Source organism: Durio zibethinus, chromosome 22 (genome assembly GCF_047325235.1).
Source record: "Durio zibethinus cultivar Kanyao isolate XHJ-2024 chromosome 22, ASM4732523v1, whole genome shotgun sequence".
In the NCBI taxonomy this organism is placed as follows: Eukaryota; Viridiplantae; Streptophyta; class Magnoliopsida; order Malvales; family Malvaceae; genus Durio; species Durio zibethinus.
The window spans coordinates 36,642-59,543 of record NC_143183.1 but is presented as its reverse complement, the minus strand read 5'-3'; the positions used below and the strand labels follow the sequence as shown (position 1 = coordinate 59,543).

The window sequence follows — 22,902 nt, the reverse complement described above, 5'->3', positions numbered from 1 at the left end:
AGGGGATGGAGGGGGCGATGATGCATGACACTCGACCTAATGGCTTGGGGTGCAACTTGCATTCAAAGACTCAATGGTTCATAAGATTCAATAATTCACACTAAGTATCGTATTTCGTTATGTTCTTCATCAATCCAAAAGCCAAGATATCTATTGCTGAGAGTCATTTTGGTTTTTCATGACAAAAGAGTCACAGTGCCACCCGTGCTCGCATTGTGAATGGGATGGCAATAACACATGCACTTTTTTTCATTCTGGTTCGTTGGCACGATTCACACAAGGGTTCATTATTTGGCCATGGCTGATGATACCAATCGTTTCGTCCACCCAGGAGGTAGAACAAATCAATTGTCATACATGCCCAAGGCTTGAAGGGACTCAGGGCATGAAATCACCCTTGCCGCCTCAGTGTTCCCTTAATGCTTTCATGAGTCATTCGTTGTACAAGTTTCAACAATAATCCTTCCACAGGTTCACCTATAAAAACCTTATTACTACTTTTCCTTCCTGTAAATGATAAGGTTCAATGGACTTCTCACAGCATCATGGGTAGCGAACTGTCCACGTTGCCATGATCTGAACACTTCACTAGACCATTCAATTGGAATGAGTGATAGTGGTATGTACAAAAGGCAGGGATGTAGTCAATGTGAGCTAATGACTCGCACTTATTAGGAATTCCTCATTGAAGACCAATAATTGCAATGACCTATCCCTATCATGATGAAATTTCAAAGATTAACTGGACCTATCGAACAAGGCTATAAACTTATTGAATACATCAATATAGTGTATGTGAGGCCCAGAACATCTAAGGGCATCACAGACTTGTTATTACCTTAAACTTCCTTGGCCTAAATGGCCATAGTCCCCCTAAAAAGCTAGCCATGAATGATCACCTTCGTGTAGCTAATTAGCAAGTTGAGGTCTCATTCGTTAAGGAATTATCCAGACAAATCACTCAATCAACTAAGAACAGCCATGCATCACCACCCATAGAATCAAGAAAGAGCTCTCAGTCTTTCAATCCTTACTATATCTAGAATTAGTAAGTTTCCCTATGTTGAAACAAATTAAGCTGTAGGCTCCACTCCTAGTGGTGCCCTTCCATCAATTCCTTTAAGTTACAGCCTTACGACGATACTTGTGCCAGAACCTAAAGCTTTGATTTCTCATAAGGTGTTGGCAAAATCCTAAAAGTAACATCCGTCGATCCTTGGTAGGCATCATTTATGGTTGAGACTAGGACGGTATTCGATCATCTTTGAGCCTTCAACTTTCATTCTTGATTAATGAAAACATCCTTGGCAAATGCTTTCGTAGTTGTTCATCTTTCATAAATCCAATAATTTCACTTCTGACTATGAAATACGAATGTCCCTGACTGTCCCTGTTAATCATTACTCCAATCCTAAAAGCCAACATAATAGGACCGAAAATCTTATAATGTTATCCCATGCTAATGTATACAAGCATAGGCCTACATTAGGCACTCTAATTTCTTTAAAGTAATAGTATTGAAGGAATGACCCAGTGACTTAAGGCTATGAGTGCATCACCAGTAGTAGAGATAAGTAAACTGGTGCCCATAGTGAGGTGGACCAAATGACCCAACCCTAGTTCCAACTACAAGCTTTTAAACTGCAACAACTTAAATATACGCTATTGGAGCTAAAATTACCATAGTTATTGGGACCAAACTTGCCCTCTAATGGATTCTTGTTAAGGGATTTAGATAGTACTCATTTCAATTACCGAACTCATAGAGCCCAATATTGTTATTTATTGTCACTAACTCCCCATGCCAGGATTAGGTAATTTGCATGCCTGCTGCCTTGGATATGGTTACCATTTTTCAAGCTCCCTTTCTAGAATCGAACCCTAATTCTCTGTCACTTGTCACCACCATAGTAGGCCACTATCCTATCATTGAAAGTTAATAGGGTAAAATTTTGAATGATGCATCACCGGCACAAAGTCCTTGCATTCCATCAAGTTATCATGAATCATAAAAGCAATGAACCAATCCTATGTCAAACTTTTATCTATTAAATGCATCTTTTCTTAAAGGTGGGTTTGTTGTAAGTATTAGTACTAGAATTACTATGGTTATCCAAGTAGTAGATATCATCAAACAAGCTATAACTAATTTAATGAGCCATTCACAATTTCATAGTGTGAATTACTTTATTCTTACACATGCATGGCTTAATCTTTAAGACAAGCATATGACTACTGGTAGGATTAACCAAGTAACTTTCCTTCAGAATGTTGGCACTACATGGACCTCAACACATCGATTGAGTGGCAGATAGGGCCAACATAGAGCATAGTGTCATGCGTGTCGAGCACATAAAATGCATAGCATCAGACGAATAAGGGTCAAAATCTAGTGCCCACAAAACATTTTTCATTCAAGAGCATGATCAAACACTTGTGCACCAATGTAGCCACAGAGGTTTAGGTGTCACTCTTAGGACATGGGACATAATTAAGGTTCAACCCATAGCCTCTAAGGACACAAGATGGATGAGGGATGGCAAGACATCTAGTTTCCAGCAATTTAGGCATGAAGCATAAAATCCTAATTGTGCCTTCACAGTATGATGACCACATAGATAGAGAGATTGAAAAGGATGATAGGTCAATAGTTTGATGCATCAAGCACAGAGCTTGCCAACATGCATAACCATAGCACCACTCATATGTCCATTGCGTATAAGTAACAACATCCATGCACACTGATGCACAACCCACCCATTCAATTACTTAATGAGTGAGTATAGGAAATGAAGTATGAGGCCTTGCCACAATTGCTTAGCATGGGAAAAACACAAGCAAGGGCCATGAGACTACCCTTACCATCCAACAAGCAACAATGGCATGACAACACCAATGCTTGATCTACTTGGGGCTACACACAAAAACTCCACTATCACCACCCTAGGGTGACATTGCTCGATTCAAGGACTTGTTCCTGGGGTCATAGGTAGCATCGGCTATATGCATGGGCTTGGCCAAGCCAAGGTATTTTTCTAATTGATGAGAAGGGACCATGAGACTACCAAATACTTGAGGGACTTGGCCAGACCAAGCCAACAACCACAGCTTCTACTTACACCAACCTAGGGAGCCATTGCTTGATTTAGGGACTTGGTTTAAGGTATAGGGCAGCATTAGCAGTAAGTGTCATTTTACAAAGGCTTAAACCTAGCACCCATACAGCCTTAGGGTAGAAACAGCCATCCATGTGCTTAAGTTAGCCTCTTTTCCAACTCTATGCTAAATGCTTGTGCCATGCATTCCATTAGCTTAATTTTGTGATCCACTTTTCTTTTTGGTCATAGCCTCTTGGGTAATTTAATGGGCATCATGTTTTTGAATGACTCTAGCACCTCTAGTACTTCCAAGGGGTAGTCAACATTATTTTTCTTATACTTTTCCATCTTCAAGGCTGCAAGGAAAGTGTCTTTTTTTTTCTACTCACTCCCCTAGCCAACTGTACAGCAAACAGCATCTTGATCCTTAACCTTGATTCTTGTCTCATCGACGTGATGCATGGGTATCAACTATCTAATACGCAAATACAAATGGCAAAAGACACCACAAGTGCACTAATATGGTCAAGGAATTCTAAACCAACAACAAGATCATAATCATCTAAAGGAATTACCTCAATTGATTCCTTACCTTTCCATTCCTCAAGTTATAGCTCCACTCCATATGCTATGTCAATTGTTGGATCTCTTTAGAGTTAACTATTTTGTCATAATAACCTATTTTTGTACCTTTAGGTTTAACTTTTGGGTTGTATCTCTAGATATGAACAAATGAGATACTCTTGTGTCCATAAGTGCATTCAGTTTCTTGCCCTCAATTATCATTTCTACAAACATCAATCCTTTCTACTTACAGCACCCTTTTGGCCTGGATTGAATTTAGCACTATCAGGCCAAGCTTCATGGTTTCTTTCCTTGACTTATCACCATCCTTTTTGTTAATGGTAGATAGCTTGGTTTTCTTAAGGCAACTCTCGATAAGTGTGGACCTTCACAAATATAACAAGTCAGTGGCTCACGATCCTTGTTGTTCCACTGCCTTGGCTTTCACTTTCCATTTGGTGGCCTACCTTGACCATTCTTGGTTTTTCGACCTTTGTCCCCATCCTTGGATTATTGGTCTTTGTCTCCCTCCTTGGACTATCGGTCTCTACCATTACATTTTGGCTTGAATGACTCAAACTTCCTTTATAGCCAAATCTCTACCAAAGATTTAGTAGCTATCATGGCTTTGGCCAGATCTTTAACACACTTTCACTATAACTCATTCTTGGCCCATGATTTGAGTCCATCCATGAAACAAAAAAGACCTTCCTCTTTTTCAAGGTTTGAAATTTCAAGCATTAGTTCTAAAAACTCTCAAGCATACTCCCATACCTTGCCTCTTTGACTAAGCTTATGAATTTTCACCCTTGACTCATCATTAGCATACTCAGAGTAGAACTACTGCTTAAACTCTACCTTGAACTCCTTCTAAGTCTAGACAACAACATCTTTATAGCTTGTATCATTACACTTACATCTCCACCATAGCAATGCAATGTCAACCAAATACATAGAGGCTATACTTACTTTAGTGGCATCCTCATCAATACTCATGGCTTGAAAGTATTGCTCCATTCCTCATAGAATGTTTTCCATATCTTTTGTGGACTTAGCTCCCTTACACTATTTTGGCTTGGGAACTACCACTTAAGCTTTAGTTGTTATAGCTAACACACCATTCCCAATGGCTGCCTTGCATGTTGTGAGCTCCCTTTCGAGCTCATTCATCTCTTTACACATCACCTTAACCATGAACTCTAAGGATTCATTCTTCTGGGTGAACATGTTGATGGTCTTGTTGAGTGCACCATGAAATCCTTCATTGATCTCCTTTTTAGTTTCCTCAAACCTCTTCATAAGGTCTGACACTATCACCTTCAACTTGGCTTAATGGCCAGTCATGGTTGACATCATGTCTTTCAAGGTAGCTTTTTTCCCCTTTCCATGGGTTGGCTCCTAGACCTCTAGTTGTTAGCTACCAACATCTCTTTGAGATGCCATTTTCTTGAACACTTTGAGTGTGAACTAAACACAACCTTGAAGGAAAATCTACTTTAATACCAACTATCATGGGTTAAGACTTAAGCTTCGACTCATGCAACTCTAAGACTCGAGAATGGACTTATTCGGTGTCTTAGATTAGCCTTCAATTGAACTAGTGCATGGACACTTAGTACTCTAGGGTCGACTGGCCAAGTTGTTGCTAGACAAGGATACACATAAGGTGTTTAATAGAAAGCTAAAGAGAACAATAGAGATAGGAAAAAGAAAACTTGTATTATTCAAGTTATGGTGTGTACATCAAATAAGGTTGGGAAGGCCCTCTATTTATAGTTGAAGCCCCCATAACTAGGATTGACTCAATCCAATGGCTATTATAAAGTCCAAGATTACAAAGAGATTACATGAGATATATATCGAAAGTTCAATTGTATAGGGAACTATACTATCCTTAGTAATCTCTAAATCCTTATAGAAAGTTTTATCTGTTATGTCTGTTTAGGCTTGTGCTCTGTTGGGTCTACTAGGGATTTCATCACTTGGCTAAATCAGTTGCAATGGAGAACACCATTCATCCCAACCCCAAAAGGGTGTGGTGTAAAAAAATGAAATGAAAGGACTTCGATGGGTGTGGTGGGGGGGAGGGATGAATTTAAGTGACAAAGGGTTGAATCTTAGTGGATTGTGGTAACAAGGCCACTCTACCCCTTACAATACCCCAGTACATATTTAAGTCATTTGCAAAGGATTCCACCCATTGCTCAATGGGACTTTAGCTCCAGGAGGCCTACATGGCTTGTCTACCATGAGGGCTGCACCTACGACATTTGCTCTTATGGTCCATAGGCCCCTACTATAGGTTGGCAATTGAGTGGTGGGCATGTGCATTGCTTCTAGCCTAGATTCTTACTTAGAGGCATTTAGTCATAATCCAAAGCTTGGTAGCTTCATGCCACTAGCTTTTCAACCGAGTGCGATGACCAATTATGTGAATCAATGGTTCCTCTCATACTAGGTTGAATTACTATTGTGACACTACCATTAGTAAGGTAAAACTAACCTGTCTTATGACAGTCTAAACCTGACTTACGTTCTCTATTGCTATGTGAACAATCCAACATTTGGTGAGTTATGCTTCACAATGATAGGAAGAGTAGACATCAAAGGATCAAAAAGCAATGTCGCTATGAACACTTGGCTACCATAAGCTAGTTATCCTTGTGTTAACTTTTCTAACATCTCTAGCTTCAAATTTCAAATGATTGATAGGCTATGTTTTCATAGTTCATATTCATACTAGAAATCAAAATCAAACAAGCTTTTACCCTTTTGTTCCACATGATATTTTTATTCTCGTTAAGTTCATTTTAGGAGACTTGCATTATTTTTTAATAGATGTGTTGCCCCAGCCAATCTACCCACCTAACATTGTCTTCTACCCTGAACAATCGAGCAAGGCTAGCCTTAGGTCCAAAAGAAGGGGTCATGCCTTGCCTCTGATTCATCCAATAGGTAAAATAACATTAAAAGTAGTGGTATTTCAATTTTTCTCGAGGGCTTCCACTTGTCCTACACCTCTCAAGTCATTTCACAAAGTTGGACTAGAGTTAAGCTCAACAAGGTCTTCTTTCCCTGTTGATTCTACCAAGCCCATTCCTTTGGCTATGGTTTCCCTAGATAATGGACAGGGATAGTAGAAATCTCATTAATCCATTCATATGCATCACTAATTAGTTGATGAGGCATTAGGCTACCTTCAGAGAGTCATGGTTACTCCCGCCATTTACCTGTGCATGGTTGAATTTCTTCACTTTGACATTTAGAGCACTGGGTAGAAATCACATTGCGTGAACATCCATAGGGACCATCATAATGCTTTGTTTTAATTAAACAGTCAAATTTCCCTTGTCTGTACCAATTTTAAGTCAACTATTTATCACTTAAAAAAGGCCTCTGAGCGTGCACCATGGGACCTCCATGCTTGTGGGAGCGATTGAAGAGTGCACCAACACCAAATGGGTTTAGGACTGGGACCTCCATGCCTAGCCCTTAGAGCTAATCTTTTTGTCAAGGTTACAGATCCATTTTGCTAACTTTCTTTGCCAACAGTATTCCATTGATAAGAAGCTATTCATTTTAGAGACCTGATGTGGTTATAAGTACCATCGAGTGCAGATAGCACTTAGTCTTCCAGATTTTCAAAACCTGTTAGGGGTGCACTGAACACTATGCAACATGCGGTGTTTTTTCTAGCCATTGGACCCTACCTCTGACAAAGCCATTTTTAGGGTGGGCAGGTTGTTAAACAAAAAAGATAACTCTTCCTAAGGCCCCTACTGATGTCTTTAGACTACCTAACATTGCCATTAACTGTTATGTCCTAGTTTAGGAATTTTAATCTGATTCCCTTTCGAAGCTCATGCTAGACGTACTATTAGATGGGCTTCCCTTATCTCTTAGGATCGACTAACCCATGTGCAAGTGCTATTAACATAGGATTTTCCCACTCTTAGGCTTAAGCCCTGGGCCATGACACATGCATGAGCTTGGCTAGACAAAAGCATTTTTGTGGTCAATGAAAAAAAGCCATGAGACTACCAAATACCTAAAAGACTTAGCTAGACCAAGCCTATGATCGTAGCTTCTACTTGTACCATATTAGGTAGCCATTGCTCGATTCAAGGACTTGGTCAGAGGTCAAAGGTCTGAGGTAGCATCAACAGTAGGTGTCATAGGCTGGGGGCTTAAGCCTAGCACCAATATGGCCTTAGGCTAGAAACTACTATGCATGTGCATAAGATAGCCTCTTTTCTAACTCTATGCTAAACACTTGTGCTATGGACTCCATTGGCTCTTTAGGAGCATGGAAAAAAGCTAGGAAAGAGAGTTAAAGCAATTGTATTTCTATTTACTTGATGCTATGTACAAATGCTTTTACATTGACTCTTATGTCTGCCATCAAGTCTCTAATATGACAAAGTCTATGACTTGGTTCCTCTTATTTTTCTCTTATTGCTTCTCCTATGAATTACAAATGAGGGGTAAAGCCTCTATTTAGACTTAAGCCTTCCCAACACATATAGCTTTTATTGATCTAAGTGTGTGGCTCTTGTAATCCTTTTAAACCTTTCCATGACCCCTAAACACATCCTAGTTTGGCTAAGGCCTTTGTAGAATCTAGCTTGTTCTAAGCTTCCTGCTGAGCGTCAAGTCTAGAAGAGTCTAGGCATTCCCGTTAAGTGCCCATACCTAATGAGTTCTAGAACCTTCCCCACCTAGTCACTACTCTGCCCATAACTAGGGCCTTCTTGAGCCTTCCTCATTTGGGCACTACAATACCTACTATTGTTCTTGCTTCAGGCCATTCTAGAACCTTTAGTGCTTGCACACTAGGCTAGCCTCCAAGGTTCTCCAAACTCTTTTATGCCAATGCACCTAGCCTATCTCTTGGCTAATCTAAAGCCATCTTTCTAATGAACCGTCCCCATTCTTGACACTAGGTTGCTTACCTTGCCATGCTCTCAAACATTAGCCTAGGCCTTAGTCTACACACTCAAGCCTCATATGTGCCTTTAGGACCTTGGTCTCAATCCTTCTTGGTCCTTCGGCTGCACCAACTTAAACAAGCTGTGTCCATAATCCTTTAAACTTAGGACTTGCGCATGGATCATGACATTGTCCTTCACTTGCTCTAGCAGCACTTTTATTGCTAGGGGATGTAATTCATTCACTACACATGCACACTAGATTGATGTCCTATCTTGTCCTAATGGTCCTTAGCACATGATGGTATTTAGTACATGATAGTTGTCAGTACACCTTTATAGTCATCCCGTGCTTCGGTCATGATCCTAATGCGGTTCTCACAAAACCATGCTTTTCAAAGCATGTAGTGCCTTAGTTGGTGGTGTGCCATTACCTTCTCCCCGTGCATAATGGGCCCTTCGTGGCATGCAGAACTCACGTCACATAGGCTTTCATGAATCCTGGCTTGTCGAAGTGTTCAACACCTCTATGTCTGATGTGCCATTACCTCTCCTCTACACTATGCATTTCTTACCCTTTTCCCACACTTAATGGGCCCTTTGAGGTGTACAGTGCACATAGGTGCAAGATATGCAGCACTCACATCTAGGCCATTATCGTTTCTTTGACAAACCCTCCATCTATAGGGCCAATGCCTTTTTACAGCTAACTTATCTTGCCTTCATTAATAGCCTGAGAAATCCCCTCTTCTTAGCTCAAACACTATCGCTACTCTTGCCATTAAACTCTCTCTAAATTGTCTCAATGACTCTAGGCTTCTTTTACTATGGGTGTTCCCTAGCCTCATGTAGTCTTAAGCATAAGAAGTAGTTAAAGGACATAGTCATCATACTTATCCTAGACCAAACTTTTGTTCTATGCCCTCTGATGCTGTATCTCTTTATTGGCCTCCTCTTCCCTAAAGAATTCTTACTCTCATCTCACTCACTCAAGCCCTTATTCTTAGGCTCAGTTGTTACCTTTGGGCTATGGAGACTTAGTGCACTCAACCTTAACCATCGACTTAGCAATGGCAATACTCTTGCTTCAAGTCTTGTACACTATCGCTTCATTCGGCTCTTACCCATGGCTTTTACACTTTTATGCACTCTTCTAACATAGAGTCTAGCATTTATATATGATCCTTGATGTCCTCAAACCAACTTTCATGGATGACAAGCACTCTTTCGAACTAACTTTCCTCCTCTTACACATGGGTGGGTAGCCATCATGCATATCACCCATGCACCCAACCACAAATGTGAAGCTCAAACTAAAGATCTCTCATACATCCTTATGAGCACTCAAGCATCCTTGTGCCCTACTCTCACCACTAACAACCAACAATGCCTATACCATGTAATGCCATATGTAAGCTATCATCATAAGCGGTGCACTAGCATACAAGCTGCTTGCGTAACTCAAACTGACATTAACGCTGCTCATAATGAAGGTTCTAATCCCCCTTGATTGAAACCTGGTTTGATACCAATTATCATAAGCCAGGGGCTTAAGCCTAGTACCCATATGGCCTTAGGCTAAAAACTACCATCCATGTGCCTAAGTTAGCCTTTTTCCTAACTTTGTGCTAAACATTTGTGCCGTGCATTCCACTGGCTCCCAAAGAGCTTGGAAGAAAGCTAGGAAGAAGAGTTAAAGTAATTGTAATTTTTATTTAGTTAATGTAATGTACAATTGCTCAATGACCTTACAATGACTCTTATGTCTATCCTCAAGTCTTTAATATGGCTAAGTCTATGCCTTGGTTCCTCTTACTTTTCTCTTGTTCGTTCTTTTGTTAACTATGAATAAGGGGGAAGCCTCTATTTATACCTAGGCCTCCCCAGCATATATGGCCCTTATTGATCCAACCGTGCCTTTATAAACCTTCTAGAGCCTTTCATGGCCTCTAGATACTTCCTAGGTCAGCTAAGGCCTTTGTAGAATCAAGCTTATTCCAAGCTCCCTGCTAAGTCTTGGGTTTGGAAGAGTCTAAGCACTCTTGCTGAGTGGCCTACCTAGTGGGTTCCAGAACCTTCCCCTTCTAGTCACTACTTTGCCTATAGCTAGGGCTTTCTATAGCCTTCTTTATCTGGGCTACAGTACTCATAACTATTCCCATGCTAGGCTATTTTGAAACCCTTGGTACTCGTGCAATTGGTTGGCCTTCAGGTTTTTCCAGGCTCTTTTGTGCCTATGAACATGGCTTGTCTCCAAGCTAATCTAGAGCCTATTGTCATGTTTGCCAGTGCCATTCTTTTGGGCTATTTTAGATCCTTCCAATGAGAAATCTCCATTCTTGGCACTAGGTTGCTCACCTCAGCATGCTTTTGTACCTCAGCTTAGGCCTTGGTCCACACACTCTAACCTCATATGTGCCTTAAAGACCTTGGTCTTGATCTTTCTTAGTCCTTAACCCATACCAACTCGAACAAGCTGCGTCTCTTAACCCTCTTAGCTTAGGACTTGCATACAGACCATGACATTCTCCCCTACTCATTCTAACAACACCCTAATTGTTAAGGGATTTTATTCCTTCACTGCATGTAGATGTTGGATCGATGTCCCACTTTTATTCTGATGGTCTTTGGTATATTATGGTTATTGCTACATGATGGTTCTCGATACACCTTCACAATCATCCCTTCCTCTGATCATGATCCTAATGTGGTTCCCATGAAAACCATGCTTGTTAAAGCATGTAATGCCTTAGTTAGTGACATGCCATTACCTTCTTTCTGCACTCAATGGACCTTTTGTGGCATGTAACACTCATGTCATGTAGGCTTCCATAAATCTTGGCATGTTGAAAAGTGTAGCACTTCTATGTTCAATGTGCCATTACCCTTTTCTCTACACCATAGGGTCCTTACCCTCGTCCCATACTTAATGGGCCCTTCGAGATGTGTAGGGCACAATGGTGCAAGGTGTGTAATGCTCACAGCTACGCCGTTACACTTTTTTTGACAAACTATCCATTTTCTGGACCAATGGCTCTCCATAACCATACTTACCTTACCCTCATCAAGAGCCTAAGAGATCACTCTTCTTGGCTTAATCACCATTGCTACTCTTACCATTGGACTCTCCTTAAGTTCTCATAATGGCTCCAGGCTTCTTTCACTCTGGGTGTTCCTTGGCCATCAATGGTCTAAGCACAAGAAGTAGTTAAAAGACATGGTCACTGTACCTTTGTCTTGGACTAAACCCTTAGTCTTTGCCTTTCGATGCTGTGGTTCTTTATTAGCCTCTTCTTCCCTTGAGGAATTACTACTCTCATCTCTCTAACTCAAGCCCTTACCCTTAGGCTTAACTCTTACTATTGGGCTGTGGAGACTTAGTGCACTCAGCCTCGACCACCAATTTAGTAATGGCAATACTCCTACTTTAAGTTCCATACCCTACCACTTTACTCAACTATTACCCATGGCTTTTACCTTTTTTCGGACTCCTCCCACACTGAGTTTAGCACTTGCATATGATTTTTGGTGTCTTCAAGTAGGTTTTCATGGATGATAGCCTCTCTTTTGAACTAGCCTTTCTCCCCTTACACATAAGTGGGTGGCCCTAATGCACATAACCGGTTCATTTAACCATAAATGTGAAACTAGAACTAAAGATCTCCCATACATACTTATGAGCACTTAAGTGTTCTTGTACCTTACTCTTGGCACCAACAACCAACAATGCCCACACCATGCAACCCCACATGCAAGTAATCATCACAAGCAGCACATTAGCACACATGTTGCTTGTACAACTCAAAGCAACATCAACACTGGTAATAATAAAGGTTTTGATCCCTCTTAGTCAAAACCTGCTTTGATACCAATTGTCATGGGCCAAGGGCTTAAGCCTAGCACCCTTGTAGCCTTAGGCTAGAAACTACCATCCATGGACATAAGTTAGCCTCTTTTCTGACTCTTTGCTGAACACTTATGCTGTGCATGCCACTGGCTTCCAAGGAGCTTGGTAGAAATCGAAGAGAAAAAGTTAAAGCAATTATATTTTTATTTACTTGATGCTATGTACAATTGCTCAATGACCATACAATGACCCTAATGTCTACCCTAATTCTTTAATATGGCTAAGTCTATAACTTGGTTCCTCTTACCTTTCTCTTGTTGCATCTCTTATTCACTACAAATGTAAGGAAGGGCCCTTATTTATACCTGAGCCTACCTAGCACATATGGCCCTTATTGATCCAAGTGTGTTGCATTTATAAGCCTTCTAGACCTTTTCCATGGCCTCAAGACACTTTCTAGGTTAGCTAAGGCCTTTATAAAACCTAGCTTATTCTAGGCTCCCTGCTAAGCTTTAGTTCTGGAAAAGCTCGAGCACTCTCACTGGGTGCCTATGCTTAGCAGGTTTGAAAACCTTCCTCGTCTGGTTGTTGCTTTATCCATAGTTAGGGCCTTCTAGAGCCTTTCTTGTTTGGGTGCTACAGTACCCACTATTATTCTTATGCAAGGCCATTCTAGAACCTTTAGTGCCTATGCACTTGGCTCGTCTCTTGGGTAATCTAGAGCCTTTTATGCGAATCTACCTATGCCACTCTTTTAGAGTATTCTAGATCCTTCTAATAGGTACTCCTTATTCTTAGCACTAGGTTGCTCATCTTGCCATGCTCTCGTACATTAGCACAAGCCTTGGTTTGCACTCTCGGGCCTCATATGTGCCATTAGGACCTTAGTCTCAATCTTTCTTAGTCCTTCACCCATACCATCTCAAACAAGTTATGTCTCTTGACCCTCTTAGCTTAGGACTTACGGATGGATTGTGACACAAGCATTAGACTTTGCTACATACATACCAATCGTTCAAGGCCATGGGTGCCTGTGAGTCACCAAAGCAATAAGTCACCAGAGCAACAAGTCACCAAACAACATGGCATGCATAGCATAGATTTTGCTTACGGATGTTACTGTGGATGTATGCAATGATAGGCCTATCACTACACCTATTCATCAAGGAAGATAAGGGCCTAGACAACCATCCCCTAAAATGCATAAGAGATTTTATAGATATGCTAGCAGTAGACATTAAAGTGTTTGAAATGGGGACACTTTTTTCAAATAGGCATGTCCTGTACAAAGGGTCACAATTATCAATGGTGGTCAAGGCATGTGCACATACCAATGCCCAGCATGTGCGAATGGTGTTCAAGGCAAGTGCTCGCAATAGGGCCAACATGTGCTGATGATGTTTGAAGCAATTGCTGGCACCAAAAACCATCTTCTGCTGATGCTGATCAAGACATGTGCCTACACCAGGGGCCAACATGTGCTATTAGTGGTTGAGGCAAGTGCTCATACCAAAAGCTAGCTTGCGCCAATGATGGTTGAGGCATGTGCTCGTAACATGTGCTAGCATGTACCATTGATGGTCGAGGCCTTGGTTAAAGTTCAATTATAGGCCATGGTGCACATGTTGGGCTCAAATATGTGTTGGTGCCTCATTTTTTTGCCTAAGGCTCTATTGCTAAAGAACCTAAAATATGACATTGGGGGTGAAAGGCTAAGGGGTGTGCACACATGATGTATTATAGGTGCTGGTCCTATGTTGATCGAGGCATGTGCCAATAGTGGTTGAGGTAAGTACCTGTACCAAGGGCCAACTTGTGCTGATGGTGGTCGAGGTAAGTGCTCATACCAAAGGCCAAATTGTGTCGATGATGGTCGAGGCATGTGCCTACACCATGTACCAGCATGTGCCATTGATGGTTGAAGCCTTGGTTGAAGTACAATTCTAGGCTAAGTGAATATGCTAGGCTTAAGCATGTGCTGGTGCCATAATTTTTTGCCTAGGGCATTGTTGCTGAATAACCTAGCATGTGGTATTAGGGGTTTCGATAATCAAGGGTGGGGGCTTAAGGGTGTGTGCACATAATGTGCAATAAGTGCTAGTCCTTGGCCTTTATATTGGCCCCCTATCCTCCAAGGAACCTTGACAACTCACACCTCCTTAAAAAGCACGATAAGTTATACAGTTTTGCAACCAAAAGCCATGCAAGTATATGAAATGGTGTCACTTTTTTCAAAGGGCCACAAAATCTTCTACACTTTGATTTTTTGGCTAAATTTTTTTGTGGATGCCAACAAAAATAGAAGGATCATGTATACCAAATTTGGGGCCAAAATTCCTTCTAAAAAATTTTTATAAAAATCCCAAACCATGAAAAATTTTAAAAATCATGAAAAATAGAAAACAAGTCATCTTGCCATGAAACTTCTCATGAAGGCTTAGGGGACCATTATATGAATTTACGAGCCATAAAAATGGCATTGGCATGGCAAAAGTAAGAATATCTGCCTAGACCCACCTACAGCTCGATCATGGTGTGCATGGTGCATAGTTCAAGCCTAGGATACCCACACATGGTGCATGGCCTAAGATACCAACAAGGCCAAAAAACCAATCGGGCCAGATAAGGCTAGGAGTGCAATGTCGATAGTAGGTACGAATAGACTGATGTTGATTGTGAGGCATATCGAATAACCCAACCTTAGTTCCAACTATGAGTTTTTGAATTGTAACAACTTAAATATACGCTACTAGAGTTGGAATTACTATAGCTACAGGCAACAAACTTACCTTTCAGTGGATCATTGTTAAGGGATTTAGATTATACTAATTCCAATTACCAAACTCATAGAGCCTAGTATTATTATTTATTGTCACTACCTTTTCATGTCAAGATTGGGTAATTTATGCGCCTATTGCCTTCCTTGGATGTGGTAGCCATTTCTTAGGCTCTCTTTCTAGAATCAAATCCTAATTTTCGATCACCTTTTACCACCATAGTAGGCCACTAGCCTACCATCAAAAGTTGATAAGATAAAAATTTGAATGATGTGTCACTGGCACAAAGGTAGTATGATTCGTCAAGTTATCATGAATCATCAGAGCAATAGGTAAAGTCAGCATTGACCTAAATGCATCTATTCCATAAGTCAAGGTTTGTTGCATGTATTAGCTATAGAGTTACTATGGTTATTCAAGTAGTAGATACCATCAAACAAACTATATCTGATTTAATAAGCCATTTATAGTTTCATAGTTTGAATTAGTTCATACTTACACATACATGGCTTAATTTTTGAGACATGCATATGACTACTGGCAAGATCAACCAGGTAGCATTCCTTCGGGACATTAGCACTACATAGGCCTCAATGCACAGACTAAGCAACAAAAAAAACTAATATGAAACACAGGCATCATGCACGTCGAACATGTAAAATGCATAGCATTAGATGAAAAAGGGCTGAGAGCTTATGCCTATAAAATATTCTGCATCTAAGAGCACAATTGAACACAAGTGAACCAATATGCCACGAAGGTTTGGATGGCACACTTAGGACATGGGGCACATTTGGGACACGTACAACCTTAGGTAGGAAACTACCATTCACATATGACTAAGTTAGCCTTTAACTAAGTTGAGTGAGTGTGCCATTCACTAAAGACTAGTCAGACCCTTAAGATAATCGAACACTATAGCACACTAAGAAGGCACTGGTAAAAGAATACAAGATCCTTTCTATTGCTTGAACAATGTCGCTTATGTATAAATGTGCTTAAGTAGCTTTGTGGGTTCATAAGTTCACTAGCTTATAAGTTAGTCTTATTAGAGAAGGGGCACCTCTATTTATACTTGAGCCCTCATGGCCTAGGTGGTAACCAAAGAGCCAAATGTGTGGCTCTTATATACATTCGAGAGGGTTTTAAGGCCCCTAGGCACATACAAGGTTAGTTAGGAAATTTTTAGAAAAAAACTAGTTTCAGACACTCTATGGCACACCGAGTCAAGAAGGCTCTAGGCTCTCTCACAAAGTGCTTGCACCTCAGGCCTTCCAAAAGCTTTCATGCCTAATGCTACAGTAACCATACCTATTTTCTTATCTGGCTCTTCTAGAGGGTTTTATACACATGTGCCTGGCTTATGTCTAGGCTTATCTAGAGCCTTTGCACCTACAATGCCCATGCCACCTTTTTAAGGCTTTTTAGAAGGTTCTCCCAAATGGTCTTCAGGCTCAGCATCAACTAACTCTCACAGGGACTCATTCTTATGGCTTGGTGCTTGAGTGAAGGTCTAGCCTTAGTGCACTGACATTCAGGCCTTGGCCATGATGGTGCTCGCATGGGGTGTGACATTGTCCCCTACTTGTTCCATTAACACCCTCGTCACCTTTTTTTATGAAACCTATCATTCTGATCTTAAAATTACCACAATGCCTCAGTTGGCTCCTAACTTATCTCACTATCCGACTAGCCTTTCCATTATACTAAGTACTTATGCCTAAGCATGTGTTACTTTTGCAATACCATGTGGTCTGCTATGATGTGCTCAACCTCTCAATCATAAAAAGCCTTAATGCCCACTAATGCTCTCTTTGGCCTTAATGCCCACTAATGCTCTCCTTGATTGGCCTTAAGAAGGATCATTTGAGTCTTCATGCTAGGGTTTGAGCATACTTACAAGGAATATTGGATGAACCTTGAGCCATAAGGGTAGTTTAAGCTCATATACGGTCTTGCCTACTTGTTTAAAAACTTTGAAAGGACCTTCGTACCTATGAGTAAATGCTTTGTGATCCTCAGATATCATAGCACCAAGTGTAACTTGACTAGTACCAAATCCTCTCCTTGATACTACATATCCCTTTACTATGGATTAGCCCAATTTTTTGATCACTTTATTGACTTATGTAGACATATTTGATTAGATTAGCTTGTTCTTGCCATGCGTTGGCAAATTTGTAAGTTACTGGGTTTGATCACAATCTCAAAGGAACTTTGATTCATAGCCTCACTCTGATAAATATTGTATGAGAACTAAGCTATGTCCAATAGTTTGGGCTAGTCTCATTGAGAGGCACTAACATAGTGCCAAAAGTACCCTTCTAATAAGGTATTCACCCTCTCGATCTGTCCATTTTATTTGAGGGTGCACAGTGGTGGAGAACTTTAACTTTGACCTAAGGAACCTGAATAGTTCACTCTAAAACTTGCCCAAAGATGGACCATCTCGATCGCTAATGATGGATTGAGGAACACCTTAGTACTTGACTACATTCTTGAAGAATAATAAGGTTACTTTCTTCATTGGGAATTCCTTAGTTGCTAGAATGAAGGTTCTATACTTGGAGAATCGATCCACCATTATGAACATGCTGCCATACCATTCCACATTAGGTAGTCTAATAATAAAGTCCATAAAGACAGTCTTCCATGGGTGTTCAAGAACTGATAGTGGTTTTAAGAGGCTAGTTAGCAACTTTTACTCTATGTTGTCTTGTTGGCACACAAGACAAGTTATGACATAGGTATCCACATCGTCTTTCATTCTAGGCTAATAATATCAGTCTTTAATAAGGGCTAAGGTGCAGTGCACACCTAGATAGCCTACCCATTTTGAGTCATGACACTCCTTCATGACTTTATTTCATAACTTGTCAAACTATAAGAAAAAGAGTCAGTTTCCCTTGGAGTAGAGTGGATCACCCTCAAGCTAAAACCATCTAGTCTTCTTTTGCTTTGCATACTCGATCAAAGTTTTGGCTATAGGATCTTGGATCAATCCATTTTTGATACATGTAACCAGGAAACCTTTTAGCCTATTAATCATTGCTAGTTTAGCCTTATAGCTTAGTGCATCTACCATGATGTTAGCCTTTCTTGGCTTGTACTTTATGGTAAAATCAAACTCGACTAGGAAGTTTGGCCAATGGGCTTGTTTGGGAGTAAGCTTCTTCTAACTTTAGAAGTAGCTAGTTGCCATGTTGTCGGTTATCACCACAAACTTACTTCCTAACAAGTAATGCCTCTACATGTGCAAGCAATACACCACAGTGGTCATCTCTTTCTCTTGGATTGTATATCAAAGCTCAGTCTTAAAAGCTTTTCACTTTCAAAGGTAATTACACGTTAGTCTATCATCACCACACCTTCAATAACAAAGTCGAATGCATCGGTGTGTACCTTATAAGGCTTGGTGTAGTTGGGGAGAGCTAGGATTGAATCCTTTATAACAGCTTGCTTTCGACAATCGAAGGCCTCCTAGCTCTTAAGACTCTATTCCCAAACTCGTCCCTTCTTTAGCATGTTAGTTAAGACTGTTGTAATGATTGAATGCCCCTTTATAAAGTGTCGATAGCAGTTTGCTAGACCAAGGAATGACTGTAACTTTATGACATTGGTTGGCAATTCCCATTCTTGGTTGTCATGGACCTTGTTACCATTCATCCAAATATGACCATTCCTTTTAATATGGCCTAAGAATGAGACCTCATGCTAGGTGAATGAATGTTTCTTTTTCTTTACATATAGTTCATTCTCCCTTAGTACTTGGAACACTTACTGCAAGTGATCCACATGTTCCTCAAGTAATCGACTATAGATAACAATATCATTAAGGTACACTACTAGAAATTCATTAAGCAAAGGTTGTAGTACCTTGTTCATTAGCTTGCAAAATGATGCGAAAGAATTTGTCAAACCAAAAGGCAATACTAAGAACTCGTTCATTGCATAATGAGTCACACATGCCATCTTCAGTTCATCACCTTTAGCTAACCTCACTTGATAGTATCTCAATCTTAAATCTAGCTTAGTAAACTATCGTGCTTTCTCTAGCTAGTTGAATAAGTTGGCAATAAGGGGAATAAGATACTTGTTCTTCACCATAAGCTTGTTTAGTGCCTAGTAGTTAATGCATATCCATAAAGACCCATTGTGCTTCTGCTGAAATAAGACCAGTTCACCATATAGAGTGAAACTACATCTAGAAGCTTCTTGAGCTATCTCTTTAACTCCTTTAGCTTTGAAGGTGACACCCTATATGAGGCTTGGGTTGGTGATTAGGCATCGAGCACCAGTTCAATCTTGTGGTTTACCTTTCTCTTGGGTCGTAGTCTCTTATGTAGTTCTATGGGCATGACACCCTTGAAGGACTCTAACACCTCTAACACCTTAAAAGGGGTATTGTCCTTCAATTCCTGAGGCTCATCCTCCTTTAAGGCTACCAAGAAAGTGGGCTCTTCCTTTCGTATGCCCTTGGTGAGCTAAATGGCAAATATTGCCTTAGTTCCAATCCTTTGCTCTCATTTCACTAGGATAATCCATTGGCACCAATGGTCTAAAATGCAAATGTAGTTAAAGAAGGGAACAAATAGTGCATTGATCCTATCATTGAAATCTACACTAATAACTAAGTCATAGTCATCAAAAGGGATAAGCTTAATGGATTCTTTACTTTTCCATGCTATAAGTTGTAACTCGACTCCTTATGCCATGCCCACAATTAAAACCTATTTGGAGTTGACGATCTTGATCCATCCCACCCTAATCTCAACCTTGAACCCTAGTCTCTTGGCCACTCTTTCAGACATAAAGAGATCAGATGCACCTATATCCACTAAGGTGTTTAAGCGCTTATTTGCAACAAAGATTTTGATGAACATGAACCCTTTTCTCTTGTGCCCTTTCTTTGCTAATATTGATCTTAACATGATCGAACCAAGCTTTAGTCCCTCTTTCTCGTGTTACTTCTCATACCTATTAAAAATGGCCATAAGTTTGGTAATATTAGGATAGTCTCTGGCTCGATGTTGACTGTCACATAGAAAATAGGTCACGGGTCCATCTTTAATCACTGAGCATTTGTCCTTTTTTTTGTCTCCCTCTTTAGAGGAGATCCATTTATGCATTGGTGTCTTACTACTACTCTTGTCTTTGTCTCCCCCACTTTTGCCCTTGCTTTTGGGCTTAAAAAACTTAGACTTTATCCTTTTTCTTGAATTCCACTAAAGATTTAGTAGTAGTCATGGCTCAGTATCCTTCTTACCTTTTTTTTCACCCATGGCTTGAACCATCCATAAATGTGAAAAGGGCCTTATCCTCCCCAAGGTTAGCAATTTAGAGCATTAGTTTTGAGAACTCTCAGACATAGTTTTGCATCTTTCCACATTGGGTGAGCCATCAGAGCTTGGCGTGTGCCTCTTTCGTGGTGTACTATGGGTAAAACTTCTACCTAAACTCCCTTTGGAACTCTTCCCATGTTCCAATGATAGCACCTTCAGACATGGCCTCTTTAGAGCTATGACACTACCATAAAAGTGCGATGTTTACAAGATACATAGAGGCGATGCTTACCTTAGTAGCATTCTCTTCAATTCCTATTACATGGAAATACTATTCCAAGCCTTATAAGAAGTTGTCTACGTCTTTTCCAAATTGTGTCCCCTTAAACTTCTTTATCATGGGAACCTCCACCCTTGTCTTAAGAGCTATTACAAGTATGCCTCCCCCTATATCTATTTCACATTCGAAGAGCCTCCTCTTGAGTTACTTCATTTCCTGCCTCATAGCCTCAACTAGTGCCTCTAGGGTATAGTTCTTATAGGTAAAGCTTTTAATTTTTTTGGAAAGAGTTTGCCTTAACTCTTCCATGATTTTTTTTTCAGTCGAGACCATTTCTTTCATTTGGTCTTTATAGTTGTCCAACATTTTAGCTATAGCCAACTCCACCTTGGCCAACTAGGAATCAAAGGCTGAAATCATGTCCCTACCAGTGCCTTTCTTGCCTTTTCTAGTAGTGCATGTTTCATTAGTCTATTGCCTCTCAACATGCTAGTGGCTTATTTTAGAAGTAGACATTGTCTTGGATCAGGGTTACGCACTAAACCATACTCTAATGCCAACTATCATGGGCTTTGTTCTTATGCTTGCAATCGAGCGACCTTAGGCAGGAAACTACTATTCATGTATGCCTATGTTAGCCTTTAACCAGGTTGAATGAGTGTGCCACTCACCAAGGACTAGTCGAACCCTTAAGACAATTAAACACTATAACACAATAAGAAGGCACTGGTAAAAGAATACAAGATCCTTTCTATTACTAAAATAATATGGCTTATGTATAAATGTGCTTGAGTAGCTTTGTGGGTTCACAAGTTCACTAGCTCATAAGTTGGACCTATTAGAAAGGGGGCACCTTTTTTTATACTTGAGCCCCTATAGCCTAGGTGGTCACCAATGCACCAAGTGTGTGGCTCTTATATACATTCTAAAGGGTTCCTAGGCCTCTAGACATATACAAGATCGATTAGGGAATTTGTAAAAAGTAGTTTCAAACACTCTGCGATGCATTAAATCCAAAAAGTTCCAAGCTCTCTCATAAAGTGCTCATGCCTTGGGCCTTTAGAAAGCTTTCCTACCTGGTGCTATAGTAACCATACCTATTTTCGTGTTTGGCTCTTCTAAAAAGTTCTACACCTACTTGTTTGGCCTATGTCTAGGCATATCTAAAGCCTTTACACCTACAGTACCCTCACCACCTTTCAAGGGCTTTCTAGAAACTTTTCCCAAATGGTTCTCAAACTTAGCATTAGGTAACTCATGTAGGGACTTATTCTTGTGGCCTGGTGCTTGAGTTAGGGTCTTGCCTCCATGCGTTGGTGCTCAAGACTTAGCCTCATTGGTGCTTACATGGGGTGTGACACATACACGAGCTTGACCAAATCGAGGCATTTTTATGGTCGATAAGATGGGATCACGAGACTACCATATACTTGAGAGACTAGGCTAAACCATGCCCATGATCATAGCTTCTACTTGTACCACCCTAAGGAGCTGTTGCTTGTTTCATGGACTTGGTTTAGGGTAGGTGTCATAGGTCAAGAGCTTAAGCCTAGCTACCATGCGACCTTAGGTAGAAAATTACCATCTGTATGCCTAAGTCAACCTTTAAATTGACTTTGTGCCAAACACTAAGTAACTATAACATGCACTTATGCTAGAACTTGACCAACGTTATAGGAGTTTAGAAGAAAGCTATGAAAGAAATGCTTAAGGCAAGAGTAGTTTATTTACTTGATAGGGTATGTCCACTTGCCCTTAGAACACAGTCCCTATGTTTTCTCTACAAAGGCTCTTATGGCCTAAGCCTTTAATGCTCACACTCTTGCTTTTCTATATTGTCATTTGGTTATGGATTATTGCTTATATACAAATGAAGGGGAGGCTCTTTTATTTATACGTGAGCCCCTTAGTACTTGTGGTTACAATGAATGCAAGTGTATGGCTAATATATGCATTTTAGATAGTTTTAAGATGCCCAGGCTCTAATAAGGTCAGTTAAGACCTTTCTAGAATTCTACTGATTTTAGGCTCTCTGTCGAGCTTTGAGTATGGAAATGTTTGGGCACTTTTGCTGAGTGCTTGTGCCTAGTAGGTTCCAAAGCCTTCTCCATCTAGGTGCCACTCTA

General features: G+C 40.4%; 3 pseudogenes; all 3 read right to left on the bottom strand.

Annotated features, from left to right (window-relative positions):
- Nucleotides 1-25: 25 nt before the first annotated feature.
- On the bottom strand, nt 26-165 carry LOC149512410 (5.8S ribosomal RNA; annotated as a pseudogene).
- A 289-nt stretch (nt 166-454) lies between these two features.
- LOC149512409 (18S ribosomal RNA) lies at nt 455-2,255 on the bottom strand (annotated as a pseudogene).
- Nucleotides 2,256-5,753: 3,498 nt separating this feature from the next.
- LOC149512408 (25S ribosomal RNA) lies at nt 5,754-7,222 on the bottom strand (annotated as a pseudogene).
- Between the last annotated feature and the right edge of the window lie 15,680 nt (nt 7,223-22,902).